This window comes from Brassica napus, chromosome C4, assembly GCF_020379485.1.
Source record: "Brassica napus cultivar Da-Ae chromosome C4, Da-Ae, whole genome shotgun sequence".
In the NCBI taxonomy this organism is placed as follows: Eukaryota; Viridiplantae; Streptophyta; class Magnoliopsida; order Brassicales; family Brassicaceae; genus Brassica; species Brassica napus.
The window spans coordinates 43065067-43072319 of NC_063447.1; the positions used below are offsets into that span (position 1 = coordinate 43065067).

At 31.8% G+C, this 7253-nt stretch overlaps 1 long non-coding RNA gene across 1 annotated transcript; it reads left to right on the forward strand.

Annotated features, from left to right (window-relative positions):
• Positions 1-1339: 1339 nt before the first annotated feature.
• Positions 1340-6895, forward strand: LOC111212155. The gene is made up of 2 exons (XR_007322501.1): positions 1340-4570; positions 4780-6895. It is a non-coding gene; the product is annotated as an uncharacterized LOC111212155 (long non-coding RNA).
• The last annotated feature ends 358 nt before the right edge of the window (positions 6896-7253 follow it).

Sequence of the window (7253 nt, forward strand, 5' to 3'; positions counted from 1 at the left end):
TGATGGATTCGACTTTGGGAAACTAGTCTACGATCAGATTATGGCAATGGCGGAGAACACTAAGACAGAGAAGACTCGTTGCATCATGTTCCCTACCTTGATTCAGCAGGTTATTCTCTTTCAGCGTACTATACCTCTTGACACGCTCAAAGATGAATTCACGGGAACACCAAAGTTGGTCGTCAAGGACATTAAGGCTGGTCGAGGTTCTGGAGCAGATTCAAGTGCTGCCAGTCTTGAAGAAGACATCAATCGCACCATTGCTGGTCTCAAAGCCATTCGAGTCCACCTGAGGAGTAAGGGAGTTGTACAGTTTTTGTATCGTTACCTACTGCTTGTCTAACAAATATTTTTTATCTTAATGTGCACCTAAGCAGGGGGAGATTATGTGCAATATGTTCCTCATCATGGGTTTGATGAAGACGAAGAGGAGGATGGAGATGATGAAGACGAGGAGGAGGATTAAGTTGATACTGAATGACGACTGTGTCATATCTGAATTTCATTTACAAGTTTAATGTTGATGTGATCTATCTTGTGGCATCTAAGACTTAGACTATGTGTATCGGTTGTGCTTTTTATGAACCTTATTTGCAACTTATTTAAGAATGTGTTTTCAGGTCATGATTAGTGGTTTGAGTATTCTAGTTATCTCCATGGTCTTGGATACTCGTGATGTGTGGTTGTTTCCAGTGCAGGGTGCTTAGGTTGTCACATTCAGATAAAAAGGGGGAGAATGTAAGCTCAAGAAAAGGAGCTTGTCGGATCGTGAAACAGAGGATGTGTTACACACGTTGATGGATGTGTAACTTGCTGTTACAAGTTAGTTATGAGACGATGACGTGTTGGTGTCTCATTGGTTACAGGATATTACTTTGGCGTGAAGCAAAGAAGATCTGGAAGATTTGGGCTTATCATAATATTAGGAAAATAAGATATTGTGTTAAGGGTATTTAACCTGATTACTTTGGGTAGATCTAGGTTAGCGGTTTTAAGATTGAAAAAGCTAGAGCAAGAGGTTTGTTCTTGATAGCTGAAGAAAGACGAGTGACCTTGGGTGCAGCTCGTGTTTCTGTTTTAGGAGATTATAAATTGGTTTGTCTCTAGTCGTGTGTGATTAAGAGTAATTCGGATTAAACAGATCTAGAAAAATTGTTTAACAGATTTCTAATATATAAGAAAACGTTCTTGGTATCTCGTGTTTTTGTTCTGTAACTGGTAGTCTCTAAACTTTCGATAAATGGGTTTGAATCTTTTTTTTTTGTCAACAAATGGGTTTGAATCTAAATGAGAATATAAAGGCAATAACAATAAGTTTTAGATAATTGGGCTATATATTAGGATTTTTAACGTTAAAACCCCTCAACTATGTTTATTTTGGGTAAAAAACCCCAAACTAAGTATTTAACGTAAAAGCCCCCAAACTAACTTTATTTAATTAAGTAAACCCTAGCAGGTCATAATTACCAATACTACCGGTAAATCTTTAATTTAGGGATTTCTACATTAAGTAAACATAGTTGAGGGGTTTTACCATTAAAAATCAAGAAAATCAAAATTTTATAATATTATCTAAAAATTAGTAACTTAAATTTTTAAAATTAGCATTTTTAATTTTTTTTTTGTAAATATATGAATTTGATGTGTTCTTAACATCAACATTATATATGTATAAATTAAAAATGTAAAAACCGAGAAAATATAAAAAAATTTATATAAAGAATTTAGACGCAATAAGACTTTCTTCTCTAACTTCCGGATCAGACATATTCCAAGAGCACAAAATACTATGGCGGACAAGTTTGCAAGTGGTGCGAGGAGTTCTCCTTCAGCTATGTTATATGTCGATTCAATACTTTCGGTTTGGCTTTCTGAATCGCGCGGTCCAGTTACTTAGTTCTCGCTTATGTTGTCAAAAAAAAGTTACTAATTTTTAAATAATATTATAAAATTTTGATTTTTTTTGTTTTTTAAATTTTTAATGGTAAAACCCCTCAACTATGTTTACTTAATGTAGAAACCCCTAAATTAAAGATTTACCGGTAGTAATGGTAATTATGATCTGGTAGGGTTTAATTCATTAAATAACGTTAGTTCAAGGGTTTTTTCATTAAATACTTAGTTTGGGTTTTTTTACCCAAAACAAACTTAGTTGAGGGGTTTTAACGTTAAAAATCCTATATATTATTATATTTTGGTCAAACGTTAGTTTGCAATTAGAAAAACCTTACACTTATCCGGGGTTAGTGATAGATAGGTTAGTCAATATTTATGGGTATCCTAGTTGCACTATTTTAAAAACTATTTCGTACTTGATTGACTCAATTACTGTCTTGGTGGTGAGACTAATTAGAGCATCTTCGACTTATCTCTATGTTTTTGTTTTAAAATACAAAGTTATTTTTTCACTTTTATTTTTCTTTTACATAGATATTATTATTTTCTCTACGTGTGGAAGAAAAAATAATATTCTTCTATTTTATTTTATTTTTAGAGATCAATATTTCTAAAGAATACCTTCTATATTTTTAACAGTTGTTCTATATTTTATAAAAGTACTAAAATGCATTGTGGTATTACAAAGTTATTTAATTACGTTACTGGCACACCAAATTAAGATGGTAGCATGATTCATATGCACATGACTATGATCTAATGCGGTTAACTTTTCTGTTGCTTCAGAAATTAAATATCAAATTTATAAACAAGTATAGTTGAAGAACTGCATTTATTTTGTGAAACAAAAAGAAAATTAGAAAACAAAGAAATTCGTTGATTAATATATAAAAATTAACTCTACAAGAATATAGAAAGAGTGAACGGTAATTTAGAGAAAGCAGAAAACGTAAAAATTCGTTATACAGTAAATCGGTTAACAAAAAAGAACTCATCTTTTCTCATTTTCTCTTTTTGTTTTTACTAGTTTGAAGTACCATCTAATTTTAATTTTGATATTTACTTAACAAAAAAAGAATTTTTGGTTGGTGTTTAACTTTTATTTGAGTGTTATTATATTTCGGTTATATTGTCTTTTCTTTTTTCGAGCAACTCGGTTATATTGTCTATATTGTATTTTACTTTGATCAATTTTTATTTGAGGTTATCATTTTGAGTTTTATAATACTAATATTATTTCAAAACTCATACTATTTAATTTGGATTACCGCCATTTTTTTTGTTTTTAGTCTTGTTATGTGTCTTCTCCTAGATCTCGTATGTTATTACGTAAGATTGAATTTATTTAAATTTGAGAAAGCAGATGCCTAGTAAGAGTGTAAGACACATGCATGTGTGTACTTGTTGTCAAAAAAAACATGTTACCAATTTCTGTTGATGCTTATTTTATAGGTATTATTAACTTGCAGTTCAGTTTACAAAGGACGATAGTATTATATAAGCACAGTTTATCAAATACATACTGTCAAGAAAACAAGATTGTTAATTTTCGTGAACTCATATCACCCGATTTGGTTAACCAAATCTCTTAATGAATTTAGTAATGATGCTGACATAAAACATAATATTCATAGACTAATCAATTTACAGGATTAAAAATGAAATAGTCCTGCAATCCTCCACAAAGTTGTCCACTGTAACCATCATACATTAATTATAATAGTACCGTGCACCGCAATTAAGTTGATACCTCACCTCATTTTCCAGTAGTATACTTCACTGGAGCATTAAACTTCCTAATTGTGAGGACCATCCATTTACTCATTTTCCCAATTTCCACCCCATTATTTGGCTACAGACCTAATTAACCCAAGCTACTATAGTGAAGCAATATTTGTCTTATGTATGACTTTGTCAACCGGTCAACTATTTTCTCTACACCTCGACTTGCAAAGGAGAATAAATAGTACATCGATTCTTTCACTGAGTTCTCTGTCACATTAGTTGTCTAAACCATATATATCAAAAATGTTCTCGTGGTCGAATAGTTTCACAAGAGAATCCACTACTCTCTGCATCAGCACCATAGGTTAATGAATCCACATTTGAGCCAACAAGCCAATGGCATTAGATTCTTCAAAGTTTCTATATGTACATATACAATAAACTACCAATAACCATCAATCTCTTAATAAATTTAGACTCACTGTGGTGGTTCTACATGTATGGTGATTAACCTCATAAAAAGAAATTTCATGGCCTTGATAGAAAATCTATCTGACTTGTTTTGTCGGGACTTATAAATAAAAGAAGCATATTATAGGTTCTTCTAAATGACTCTCAATGGACGAAACTCCAAACATGTATCTTTCATGTCCTTCTTTTTTTCCTCTATAAAATGCAACCATTGAGGATGTGAGCTTCATGCAAAGACGAAGGGGAAACATAATCTTTCAGTGAAAAAGAGTGATGAAAGAGCCGAAGAAAAAGTTTTTGGTGAGTGTGAATGTTCTTGGAAGCGTTGGTCCTATAAGGTTTTTGGTCAATGAAGACGATAACGTTTCAAGTGTTATTAACACAGCTTTGAAAACCTATGCTCGTCAAGGCAGGATCCCGGTTCTAGGGTTAGATGTCAACAACTTCATTTTCTACTCCAATAGTGCAGGATTCAACAGTATTTTACATCTTTACCACTCTTTACTTGTGTTACTTTACAATCACGCATATTCTGGACTAGTTTGAACTTCAATATGGAAATCAACTGTTTAAGAAAAACACGTGGAAATAGTTTGCATGAATTAACGTTGTGTTTTACATTTATAGTATAAAGTTATTATCAGTAGTAATTGATTTAATTTGTCTGTATCACTGTTTTGGTGTTAGCTTTGAATCCACAAGAGAAGATAGGCTCAATGGATGAAACGAACTTCTTGCTCTGCAAGAGAGAGCGAGAACCACTGGAAAAGGTCGAAGGAAGAGAAGAGAGTAAAGCTCGTGAAGGCAAGGGTTGGAAGAATCGTCTTCGTCGGTCCTTATTAGGAGAATTTCTATACAAAAACAAATCTAACTCTACAAAAGTTGCAAGAACTGGATCATTATATCAGTGATCCTTTTTCTTGCAAATATATATTTCATTAAACTTAACGGGGTTTTCAATACAAATGTTATTACTTACACTAATATAGTAGATACAATTTACAGCTCTTCATATATATACTTTTATGTAGTATATTCTCATTTGACGATTTTAGCTGCGACTTCTGTAACACTACTTGCCTGAAATTCGATGCAACTTCCAAACATATAAAATGCATCATAAATTATAAAACAGGATTTTGATGACATTACCAGGAAACTAATCATATCATAATTGAATCTGCAGCAGCAGTATTTGGGAAAGGTAACTAGACTTGGTCTAGGCAACAGAAAAAAATATCTTGTTGTTTCTGTTTCTGTTTCTGTTTCTGCGCTAAAGCTTTGAAGATTCAAAAGCATGCATATAAGAATTTCACAATCCCTTGACCAATCTTTGTTTTTTTTAATCAACCCTTGAATAATCTTAAGAGTAATTTTAACATAAATGACTATGCCTTCTATAAGTTTACGGTTGCTCAAAACACTAAATTATCTTGATGTACATGTTGATGCCATTTACATTTGAAATAGTTTGGCGAGACATGAGTACTCGAGACCAACCAACAATCACTAATGAAATGCAGAGAATTTCCAGGTTATGAAATTTGTAAGAAGGTTGTAGTCAAACAGTGATGTGAAACACTAAATGAAAACTTCAATATTCCTCTGCTTTAGCAGTTATTCATTGGCTTCCTACGGTGGTTATTATTTGTATTACAAATATATATTTTTTTTTTGAAAAAGTATTACAAATATTTTTTATCAAAATTATAATGCACCGAAATTATTTAGTCCAGTCTGTAGAAAAAGCTCTGAAATATGAAAACGGAAACCTAAGAAAAATCATTTGGAAATATCACAACAATCGATTAATCATATATTAATTACTACTAATATCTTCATCAAAAGTCATGACCACGTTTTTCAGAAACGGTCAAAGACTAAGGGGGGGCTGTATTCAATTTGGAAGTGATTTGTATTAAAATGACAAATCTAATGTTATTCAAACATGAATTTAAAAAAATACTTTGAAATCAAGTGTTATTGAACATGTTATTTTATAATACACTCTGAAATTCACTGTTATTGAACAAAATTTAAGTTAGAGATTTTAAAGTGCTTTAAGTGTTTCTAGAGTGTTTGAGAAGAGTTCTTTAGTTATAAAAATCAAAATCAAAATCATATGGTTTTATATGGGATTCTAGAGTTATTTAACAAAAATCACACCAAATTCTCAAATTTTTCTACAATCATTTGAAAACTAATTAAAAATCAAATCACTTCAAATTTCAGATTCAATACACCCCTCCCTAAATTATTTTTGGAAACTATAAAAACAAATCAGCATATATATAAGAGATTTAGATGTTGTTTATGACACAGATCCAATCTTTTTGTTCGTTTTAAAGTTTCGGATTTCTTGTCCAGTGTTTAGGAGAGAAAAAGGTAAAAAGAAAAGTATAATAGTCGTCGAGGATATGCAGAACAGAAACGTAAGCCTAACTGTGGATGGTTCTGATACTATTGAAAACCTAAAGGATATGATCGAGGAGAGTGAAGGCGTCCCAGCGGAAATGCAGAGGCTCATCTTTTCAGGCAAGCAACTTCAAGATGGTCACAACATAGCAGACTACAACATCCAAAACGGTTCATTCATTCACTTGGTTCTGCGTCTACTTGGCGGTTTCTGAATGTGCAACAAGAAACAGAATGTTGGTCTCCGTTGTTATCTATTAAATCAATAAATTGAAGTGTTTATTTTCTGAATAACCAAATTTTCTAGTATTCAATAAAACAAAATGTCTGATCTAAAAGACTTTAGAATTTTTTTTGCATGATATCAAATTCTTAAGATTGATTTGTTCGCACCACTACTTGTTTATTCGTTTACTTTCTAAAGCATTTTGGTAGAGAAGTCGACATCAAGTCATACAACTGAACATCGACAAAGATATTTAAGCGCACATATGCTCATGAGATGAAATACAATAATAGTTATGTAGTGCTGCTATTAACACTAGCACTACTCATCGGAGTATAAAACAACAAATACAAGAAAACAAAACTAATAAATAGAAAGAAAAAGGATGCATATTGCAAGGTGTGTAACCTAATCTATGATGTAAAATGTGTTATTTGAGACTAGAGAGATTATCCACATCAGTATAAGACTTTTTTTTTATTATTGATACTACTATTTTCTGTTTAAACATTAAGCAAGT